Here is an 11613-nt window from a genome sequence, read left to right as displayed (position 1 = left end):
AAATCCTCATGTGGGGCACTATTCTCTGGGGTCTCCCTTCCTGGAAGTCCAGAATTTTCCAGAATATCAACATCTGATTTCTTTCTACCCAAGAGTTCAGTTCTTAGTTTCTCTCTTCACATTTCATTGTAAGCTACAAGAAGAAACCAAGCTACACTTTCCACATTTAATTTGGAAATCTCTTCTGCTAAATATGGAAGTATATGACTTTTCAAATCTACCTTTCAGCCAAAACTGCTAGTCAACTTAGCCAGATTATCTGCCATTTTTAAATAAGGATCGCTTTCCTTCCAGTTTGCAATAACACACATTTCATTTTTGCCTAGAGCCTTGTCAGAGGTATCTTTAGAGTCCACATTTCAACCAACAGTCTCTTCAAATTTTCTTAGCATTCTCTATCAAACTCCTCACAACTCTTCCAGAATCTTCCCCTTATCCATTTAAAAAGCCATTCCAACATGTTTGGTATTTGCAAACCGCAGCCACACCTTACCTCTCCAGTACCAAAATCTGTTCTAGTTTTAAAAAGCTGCCAGAATATGATATGCCAGAAATGCAATAGCTTTTAAAAAGGAAAATTTATTATCTTGCAAGTTTACATGTTCTAAGTCTGTGAAAATGTCCAAATTAAAATAAAGCTATAGAAATGTCCAATCTAAGGCACCCAGGGAAAGATAACTTGGTTCAAGGAAGCTGATGACATTCATGGTTTCTCTCTCAACTGGAAAGGCACATGGCGAACATGGCAGTGTCTGTTAGCTTTCTCTCAAGGTTGCTTGTTTCATGAAGCTCCCCTGGGGGTGTTTTTCTTCTTCTTCTCCAAAGGTCTCTGGCTGCATGGGCTCTTGTGGCTTTTTCCAAAACGGTTCCCTCTTAGAAGGCTCCAGTAAGCAACTCCACCTTGAATGGGTAGAGACACACCTCCATGGAAACCATCTAATCAAAACTTACCACCCACAATTGGGTGTGTTCACGTCTCCATGGAAACAATCAAAAAGCTCCCACCCAGCAATATTGAGTGAGGATTAAAGAACATGGCTTTTCTGGGTTTCACAAGATTCAAACTGGCACAGATGAGGAACCTGATGTTATAGAATAGCAGGATAACACTTCAAAACAGTGACATATATTTTTTCCATTAGAGATAATTCTTTTTTACTCTATTATCTTTCCACCTCTAAAAGTAGACCAAGCAGCTGAGGCTTTGGCCACAGGGGAATGAAAGATCTTCTAGAAAATATGTTGTCAACTGAGTTTCCAAGTACATTGTTTTTATACTAGTACCTGAGACAACAGTCACAAAAGCCTAGGTTTCAGTTCATTGTAAAAGCAAGCATTTTTATTTAGGTTCCAAAATTTGTCTTTGAACATTAAGAGCTAAACCCTAAGGGCTTGATCTACATAGAGGATCTCATAAGCAATAGGGTTTGGTAGACTGCAGGGAGACAGAAGAGCTTGTTTTTGGACAAAAGGAGATAAAATCAACTAACTAGGGAAAGAGGAGAGTATGGGGAGGTCCAGTGGATGTGGCTGGGCTGGGACCGTCAGCATATTGTTGCTGGGGTGATTGAAAACCTAGACAGGTTTTGAAGAGTCCCAGAACTAAGAGAAACTTGCCTAGTTTCCCAAAGGGTATCCCCGGGAGATGGCAAGTATTGAAGTGAACTTCTTCTACCATTCATATTTCTGAAGGGTAGGGTAGCAGTGGCACAGGATAATGGGTCACGGAGCACTGTTTTATTCCATCTTCATGGAGGCATCACTATTCTTATTTTATAGGAAAAAAATTGAGACTCATAAATGTTAATGGTTTCTCTCAGGTACTTTGTATAAATCAGGGTCATGGTAGGCTAGGTTGCAGTTGCAAACAATTGCAAAGTCTCAGTGGCTTAAAACAACAAATGTTATTTCTCACTTATGCTACATCTTCAGAGCAGGTTGGCAGGGGGCTGTGTTTATCACAGACACTCAAAGACCCAGGCTGATGGAGGACATTTGAGAGTCTCATACTGCTCCAGGACAGACATGATATAGGTCACTTCTGTATACAACTCATTGAGTATAAATAGCCATGTGGTCCCATCCAACCAAAAAGGATCCAGGAAATATGCTTTTACTAGGTACCCAGACGAAAGAACAAACTGGGTATCTATGACTAGTACTAATGACCACCATGTTCCTTTAGCTATTAAGTAGACAAGTAGATCTTTCCAATCCAGATCTGTCATCTATCCATCCTTTCATCCACTTACCCATCTACCCAACTACTCATCCACCTACCCGTCTACCCACCCATCCATCCATCCATTCAATAAATATCTCTTGAACACTTTTTTCTCTTTCTACTTCTTTCTCTTTCTTTTCTTTTTCTTGTGCCTTCTCTTTTTTTTTCTTCATTTTCCTCTTCCTCCTCTTCAAATTACTAGATTATTATTATTTATTCTGAGACAGGTATTGTAGTAACTTCTGGAGACAAAGTGATTAAACACACAAATGTGCCCTCTGCCCTCATAAATCTCAAAGCTGAGTGGAAGAGCCAGATAATGAAATGAGCAATAACAATATGCTGTGAAAAGAGCTAGAATGTGCCTGTTGTTACAGGAACACATAGGAGAAGCAAATAACTCAAATTTCGTGGGCAGCAAAGGCTTTTCGGAGAAAGAAATATCTAACAGAGACCTGAAAAGATGACCAGGAGTTAGAAAAGTGAAGATGGAGGGGAAAGGAGAGAGAAGAGAGAAGTGAAGAGTGAGGCTGGAGAGGGACTAGTCATGGCAGATTTAGAAGGCACAGGAAGGAATTGGGACTTTATTCTAAAGATGGTGTTGAAGGGTGATAATCAGGCATCTTTCAAAAGGTAACACTGTTTGCCGAATGGAAAATGGCATGAAGGAGGGCACAGAAGTTAAGAGAGAGGTTAGGAAGAGGTCATAGCTATTCTGGAACGTGGCTCGGACACGACTGTGATGATGGGATGGATATTAGTCAGCAGGTTCCAAAAGGATTTAAGAGAGATGGGAGATGGAATGGACAGGACTGGGAATGCAACACATGTGTGTGAGAGAGAGAGAGAGTGTGTGTGTGTGTGTGTGTGTGTGTGTGCGTGTGACCTAGGAGGGTGATGTCCCAGTTTCTGGTTTGGTTTTGCATGTTTTGAGGAGAGGACCTTGGGGGAGGAGTCAAGAGGTGGGGGAAAGGGGGAACCAAGAGTCGGTTTTAAACGTGTCGCAGTTGATGGAAATGGAAGGGTCCAGGAGGCAGATAGACATGAAGTTGCAGAATTCAGGAGAGAGTGCCTGGGATGGAGAAAGATGCTTGGGAGTTTTCAGGCTACAGTACTCAGTCATGTGATTCCAAGGCCTGTGAGTGCAAATACTCTGTCTGGATTAGATGGAGTGACCTGAAGGGATGGTTTATTCAATATTTACTGCATGCCTACTCTGTGCCAGGTACTGTAATAGACATGGAGTATTCCACAATGAATATTTCATTTGCGGTTCCTTCCTTATGGGTGAGGTGGGTCCCTTCTAGTTTCAAGACTTCATAACTAATAATATATATTTTGAACTGATATTTACAACGCCTTGGGAAATCATCACTCCCCGAATTCCTAGGGATTTTCAGCTAGACACACAAAACTGCACGGATCATCCACGCACAGTAAAGCAAGCCACGACTGTGGTAACTATGGCTCTCCAGGATTGCTTTAAAAATATCAGTATTGCTGTCAAAGGAATCCTGTATAGCTTTAGAATCACATCTTTCAGCTACCTCTTGAAAGAGAGTATTGTTGAAAAGCAAGATAAATGAACCGCAGAAAGGACTTTTATCAGCCTATTCAATCTACCGAACAGGGCAACAACCCTGGATCAAAAAGTCACCAACCCTGAGAAAAATGAAACTCTAAGTGCAGTACTCAGTATTCGGTTCTCTACTGGGCCGAGAAGTAAAGGAAACCCCCTGACAAAGGAACTCCGAGGGTCATCCAAATCCAGCAGATGCGAGGGTAAGATTTAACCTCATAACTCCAGTTGTAGATGTATGTCTTTGAGAAATGAAAACATGTAGCATAAGGACACAAGTGCAGGAATATTTACCGTAGCAATGTCATAGTAGCAAACAAAAAGAGAAGGACAAGACAAGAGACTCACTGAGCATCAGCTGAAGAATGGATAAACTAGATATGTACAATTCAGCAGGTCTAAAATGAGATTAATCTCCATGTATTGACTTGTAATATCTCTAAGACAATAAGAAAAATTACTCATATTTTTATCAGGTTTAATGCACATAAAGTAATATTGGTCCCTTTTAGTGTGCAATTCTGTAAGTTGGACAACCGTTATCAAGATGTAGAAGAATTTCCTCCCCCTCCCACAGCATCCCCCCTCCGTGTTATTTTGTAGTCAACCCCTCCTCCCACACGCAGTCACCGGCAAACACTATAATTTTGTATTTGCAAGAATGTGAAACAGCGTGTAGCCTTTTGAGATTGGCTACTTTCACTTAGCATATGCATTTGAAATGCACCCATGTTTCTACAAGTGTCAGTAGTTTACTAGTATTTATTGCTGAGAAGTATTCCACTGTATGAAACATTAGAGGGTTTTGGTGTGCATGTGTGTTTTAATTTCTTTGTCAATTACAAATAAAGCCAATTACGCATTCAAGTACAGTTTTTTATTGAGATAAAATCCACATATATTAAAAATCACCCTTAAATTGTGCAATTCAATAGTTAGTAGTATATACACAGAATTGTGCAATGATCACCATTATATAATTCTAGAACATTATTATCACCCAGGAGGAAACCCTATACCCATTAGCACTTAGTCCCAATTTCCCCTTCCTCCAGCTCATAACAACCACGAATCTTATTTTCTGTCTTCATTGGGACATTTCAACGGAATTACACAATAACCACCATTATAATTGTGGTGATGGTTTCATGGTATGCATATGCCAAAACTTATCAAATTATACACTTTAATTATTGTGGTTTATTATATATCAAATTATACCTTAACAAAGCTTTAAAATTAATCTTCACATGATCTGCCCACCATCCAAATATCACCACTCTCACTAGCGTTTTCAGATATTGTAGAGTCCTTTCATGGGGACATTCAACTGGGGATGCACAAATACAAATTTTTAAAAAGAGATAGAAAGAAAAGTCAATTAAAAAAGTACAAGTGGTTCACCCCTCCTTCCATTACCTGAGTGTGTGCCCTGGGCTGAGCCTGACATGGGAGGTGAGACTCTTGGGGACTTTCACCCAATCTGACCTCCTGGCAGCCCCTCAAAAGTGCAGATGTTTCTCCAAGCCTGAGAGTGGATTGAGATTTTTTTTTTGTTTGAAATACTTTAAAACGTATACAACCGTTACAAAAACAATATAAACCCCATATAGAGATCTCCAGCATAACTCTATCCCTTCCCCAAATACACAGACCCATCAGTTTTGATATCATGACACATTTACCACATAATTCTTTCTTTCTGTCCATCATCCATCCATCCATTCTTCCATCCATCCATCCATCCATCCATCCATCCATCCCCCAAACTGTCTGTCTGTCCATCTGTCTATATATATAGCAACCCATTTTCTGAACACTTGAGTATAGGTTGTATACAATATGTTCCTTGAACATTTAATACAATCATGTACATTTCCTGAGAACAAGGATATTCACTTTTGTAACCACCTTAAGTGCAGTTATCAAGTTCAAGAACTTTAACATTGACATCAAGTTTATAGTCTATATTCTATTTTTTTTCATATGTCCCAATAATGTCCCTTTGAACCTTTTCTCCTTACTTCTTAGATCCATACCAGGAACATGTACTGCATTTAATTGTCTTCGACTCTATAGTTGGTCTTTTTTTTTTTTTTAACTGTGGGAATATGTGTACAACATAAACTTCCCCATCTCAATCACTCTCAAGGATATCATATAGTAGGATTAATCACTGTCACAATATTGTGGTACCCTCACTGCCTTCCATAACTAAAACTTTCCCATCTCCACAAACAGAAGCCCTACACTCATTATGCATTAGCTCCCCTTCCCCCTGCCCCTACCCCTGGTAACCAGTACTTTAACTTCTGTCTCTATGAGCTTGTATTGACTAGTATTTTCTTTGTAGCTATCATAGGGTGTTCAATTTAACACCCTAAATAGACTAAAATCTCATTTGTTTTGATACCAACTTAACTTTAATAATATAAACAAATTATGTTCTTATGCCCCTCTGTCCCCCCACCTTGATGTAGTTTTTGTCACAAATTATTTGCCTATACATTATGAGTTAAAATCACTAATTAATTATTATATTTTATGCATTTGCCTTTTAGAGCCTGTAGGAAATAAAAAGTAGAGTAACAAACCAAAAATATAATAAAGCTGGCATTTATATTTACTCATATTTCTCCCTTACCAGAGATCTTTATTTCTTCATGCAGCTTCCTGTGTCTATTGTTCCTTCCTTTCAACCTACAGAACTCTCTTTAGCATCCCTTGTTTAACTGGGCATGTTTTCATCTCTCCCTCCTTTTCTGAAAGACAATTTTTTTAGATACAGAATTCTTGCTTGGCAACTTTTTGCTTTCAGCACTTTAAATATGCCATCCCATTGCAATTTTTTTGCCTCCACGTTTCCTGATGAAAAAGTTGGCACTTAATCTTATCGAGGCTCCCTGTACATGACATGTTGCCTCTCTCTTGGGGCTTTCAGAATTCTCTATCTTTGGTATTTGAAAGTTTGTTTATAATATGTCCAGGAATAGGTCTACTTGGATTTATCCTGTTTGGGGTTCATCAAGCATCTTGGATGTGAATATCATGTCTTTAAATTTGGGGAGCTTACAGTCATTATTTCTCAAATATTATTTTCCCCCTTTCTCTCTTTCTTCGTCTAAGATGCTTACAATGTATATATAGGTACTCTCAGTGGTGCCCCACAGGTTCCCCGGGCTCTGCTCACTTTGATTCATTCTTTCTTTTTTCTGCTCCTCAGACAGGATGATTTCAATAGTCTTATTTTCAAGTTCACTGGTTCTTTTTTCTGCCAGCTCCACTCTATTGCAGGAACACTCTGAGGAATTTATCATTTCTGTTACTGTGTCTTCAGCGCTATCTGGTTCCTTCTCATAATTTCTACGTCTCTACTGATATTCCTTGCATTCAACTGTCATTTCCATGTTTTCCTTTAGCTCTTTGAGCATATTTAGGACTATTTTTTTTTTAAGTCGTTGTCTGGTACATACCAGGTCTGAGCTCTTCACTGATAGTTTCTAATACTTTAATCTCCTCTGCCTGGGCCTTTGTTTCCTGTTTTTTTGTATAGTTTGTTGAAAACTGGACATTTTGATATTTTAATGTGTTATTGTTGGAATTTTGAATTTGAGACACCTATACCTTAAATTTGCATCCAGCTAATATCACAGCAGAGCTTTCCTGTCATAACATTACAGAACAAAAAAAAAAAAAGGAAGGTAAAAAGAAGACGCTGTCCTCAGTCTTTGCAAATTGACTTGCTCAAATATTATCCTTTAATGCTTTTTCATACAATGAGTTTAGAGAATAGCTTAAGTCCAAAATGCAGAGGTTTCCCTGATCCTTTCTGCACACAGGTCTTGGCTTGGATATGCGCATGCAGCCCTAGGAGTTTCCCCTTACCTGGTTAGGAATATTCCCTCTTCCCTGGGAAATGGTTTCCTCATGGTCCCAGACTCTGCCCCACATGTCTTACAACCTTATCCCAGGCCTCCCTGACTTGACTGGCTCCCACAGTGCTCTTTAGGAGAGCTCTACTAGCTGCCTTCTACATGCAGAACAAATTCTGGGATAGCGGGTCTGGAGCAAATGTCCAGGCTCAGAACCTCAGGCCACCACCAGAGAAACTGGGCCAGCCATGCATGCTGCTATCTGTTTCTTGATTCCACGCTTATCCTGATGCTGCAATTGTCTTGTTAACTGTTATCTGGGGCTTGTTTCTGCCAGTTCTCGCTGGTGGTCCAAAGCTTCTGCAGCGGGACAGAGCCCTGAGGCTTCTCGTTCCACGTCGTGATGGAGCTGGTCTGGTATTTCATATCTTTTTTATGGCTAAATGATTCTCCATTGTCTGGATATACCAGATTTTGTTTACCCCTTCATCATTTGATGGATATTTGGGTTGTTTCCACTTTTTAGCTATGATGATTAATACTGTTATGAACATTCATGTAAAAAATAAAGAATTTTTTACAGATACATGGTTTCAGTTCTCTTGGATACATATGAGGGAGTGAAATTGTCATACAATAACTCTATTTTTAACTTTTTAAAGAATGTCAAACTCTTCTAAAGTGGCTTTACCACTTAAATTCCCACCAATAAGGTAAGTGGGTTCCAATTTTTCCATATTCTCACCAACGCTTTTTATCTGTCTGTTTGATTATAGCTATGTTAGTGGGTGTGAAATGGTATTTCATTGTGGTTTCAATTTGAATTTCTCCAATGACTAATGATATTGAACATTTTTAATGAACCTATTGGCCATTTGCATATCTTCGTTGGATAAATTTCTATCCAAATCCTTTTTCCAATAGAAAAATTGGGTTAGTTGCCTTTTTATTGAGTGGTAAAGAGTTCTTTGTATATTGTGAATACATGTCTGTTGTCAGATATTTGATTTACAAATATTTTCTCCCAATCTTTGATTGTCTTTTCACTTTTGTGATGGTATCAATCAAAGCACAAAAGTCTTACGTCTTAAAAGGTCCAATTTATCTATTTTTTTTCTTTTGTGGCTTGTGATTTGGGTGTCATATCTAAGAAATTACTGCCTAATCCAAAGTCATGAAGATTTAGAGCTGCATCCATTTCATTTAGGTTACTGATTTATTGTCATGCAGTTGTTCATAGTATTCCCTTAAAAGGCTTTTTAAAAAATTTCTCAAAGGCTAGCAGTAATTTCCCCTCTTTCAGTTGTGACTTTAGTAATTTGAGCCTTCCCTAATTTTTTCTTGGTCCGTTTAGCTAATATTTTTTATTTCCTTCCTTCTGCTTGCTTTGGATTTAGTCTGCCCTTCTCATTCCCTTGTCTTAAGGTGGAAGGTTAGAATATTAATTTAAGTTCTTTTTTTGTTTTGATGTACGTATTTGCAGCTATAAGAGTCCCTCTAATTATTGCTCTATTTGCATTCTACAAGTTTTGGTATGTTCTGTCTTAATTTTTAATCATCTCTAACTATTTTATAATTTCCCTTTTGTTTTCTCTTTGAAATATTTGTTATTTAGGAGTGCATTTTAAAATTTCCGTGTATTTGTGGATATTCCAAATTCCTTTGGCTATTGATTTTTTAAATTTCATTCCATTGTGGTCAGAGAATATATTTTGCATTTCACTCCTTTTACATTTATTTAGACTTGCTTTATGGCCTAAATTATGGTATATACTGGAGAATGTTCCATGTACATTTGAGAACATTGTGTATTCTGCTGTTGTTGGGTAGAGTGTTATGTAGATGCTTGTTAGATCTAGTTGACCCATATTATTGTTTAAGTCTTCTATTTCCGTTTTGATCTTCCGCATAGTAGTTTTAACTATTATTGAAAATGTGGTTTGAGGTCTCCAACTACTATTGTTGAATTTTCTATTTTCCTTTTCAATGTTGTCATTTTCCTGCTTCATATGTTTTGGGGCTCCATTCTTAGGTGCCTATATGTTTATAATAGTTATGTATTCTTAAAGGATTGACTCTGTTATTAAAATGTCCTTCTTTGTCTCTAGTAGCAATTTTAGTATTAAAGTCTATTTTGTCTGATAATAGTATAGCCATGCCAGCTCTCTTGATTTCTCTCTTCATGACATATTTTTTCATCCTTTTATTTTTAACCTATTTCTGTTTTTAAATGTAAGTGTGCCTATTGTAAGCAGCATATAGTTGTATCCTATTTTTATACATTCTGCCAATCTCTGACTTTTTTTCAAGTCTAAGATTCTCTTTTTAATAAATATTTTTACTTCTGTCAAACTTAAACAACAAACATTCTATACATGGTGTACAATCAAGGGCTCACAATATCATCACATCAATCTCTGACTTTTAATTGGAATGTTTAACACTTTCACATTTAATACAACTACTGATAAGGTAGAATTATGTCTGCCATGTTGGTATTTGTTTTCTATATGTGTGTCTTTCCATTCCTCTATTGTTCCATTATTTTGCATTAGATCTACATTTTCTAGTATTAATTCCTTGTTGTTTCTTATACCATGTACAGGTTTTTTTTTATTTTCTTGGTGGTTATTCTGGGAATTACAATTAACACCTTAGGTTATAACAATCTAGTTCAAATTAATACCAACTTAATTTGATTAGTATACAAAATATATAGGAATATAGCTCTATTCCCTCCCCCTCCTTTGTGCTATTATTGTAATATAAATAATAGCTTTATGTATTATATGCCCATAAACACATATTTTAAATTATTGCTTTATGCAGTGCTTTTTAAAATCAGTTAGGAAAAAGAGTTATAAAGAAAAAATACAGTTTTACTATCTTTAATATTTACCTATGCAGTTTCTTTGCCCGTGCTCTTTGTTTTTTGTGTGTGGATTCAAATTACTGTCTAGTGTCCATTCATCACAGTCAGTGGGACTCCCCTTAGTATTTCTTATAGAGGAGGTCTGTTAGTTATGAATACTCTCAGTTTTTGTTTTTTTCTGGGAATGTCATAATTTTTGCTTCATAATTGAAGGATAGTTTCTCTAGATATAAAATTCTTGGTTCAGTCTTTTCCTTTAGCACACTGAAATCATCCCACTGCCTTTGGCCACCATAGTTTCTGATGTGAAATCAGCTGTTTATCTTTGGAGGATCACTTGTACATGATAAGTCACTTCTTTCCTGCTGCTTTCAAGATTCTTTCTTTGTTTTGGATTTTGACAGTTGTTTTATGATGTTTTCAGATGTGGATTGGTTTGAGTTTAACCTGCTTGGAATACTTTTCTCAATATCTGCCCCACCCTCAACTTTAGATTTCTTTTGTATTCTGCCTAGAAGAGGGTCTTATTCATGCTATTGCCCCTCTCCCAGCTGCCAACTGCTGCTACTCATTACTTGTTACTTGACCCTTGTTAGACTGATGGCAGGAGGAACTACATAATTTGCAGGTCCCAATGCAAAATGAAAATGCAGAGTCCCATGCTCAGAAAAATGAAGAACTTCAAGACAGTGACAGCAGAGCATTAAACAAAGTCTATGACCCTTCTGGTCCTAGGTCACTTGCCCAGGAAGTCATTCCTGCCTCTTCTGTGGGGCAGAGGGGGGCATCCTCTCTTGCTCTGAGTAAGTGTCCAGTTCAGGCAGTAACTTGTGCCTAAGAATCCTGGGTCTTGGAGCTTTCTCCATGATCCTGAGTTCTCATCAGTGGGCAGTGTCTTGTGCCTCCCTCAGAATAAAGGGGCTTTTCTTTTTTCTCTTCCAGCTCTGGATTTTTACCAGCACTCTAAGGGTTACAGGGGGTATTATCCTTCCATTAGTGGTGTAAGGCTTTTGATCTATAGTGATAAGGGAGAAAGGATCCACATAGGGCTCCATGCCTCTCTCAC

Source organism: Tamandua tetradactyla, chromosome 12, assembly GCF_023851605.1.
Source record: "Tamandua tetradactyla isolate mTamTet1 chromosome 12, mTamTet1.pri, whole genome shotgun sequence".
NCBI classification, from domain to species: Eukaryota; Metazoa; Chordata; class Mammalia; order Pilosa; family Myrmecophagidae; genus Tamandua; species Tamandua tetradactyla.
Note: the sequence above shows the minus strand (reverse complement) of the source record.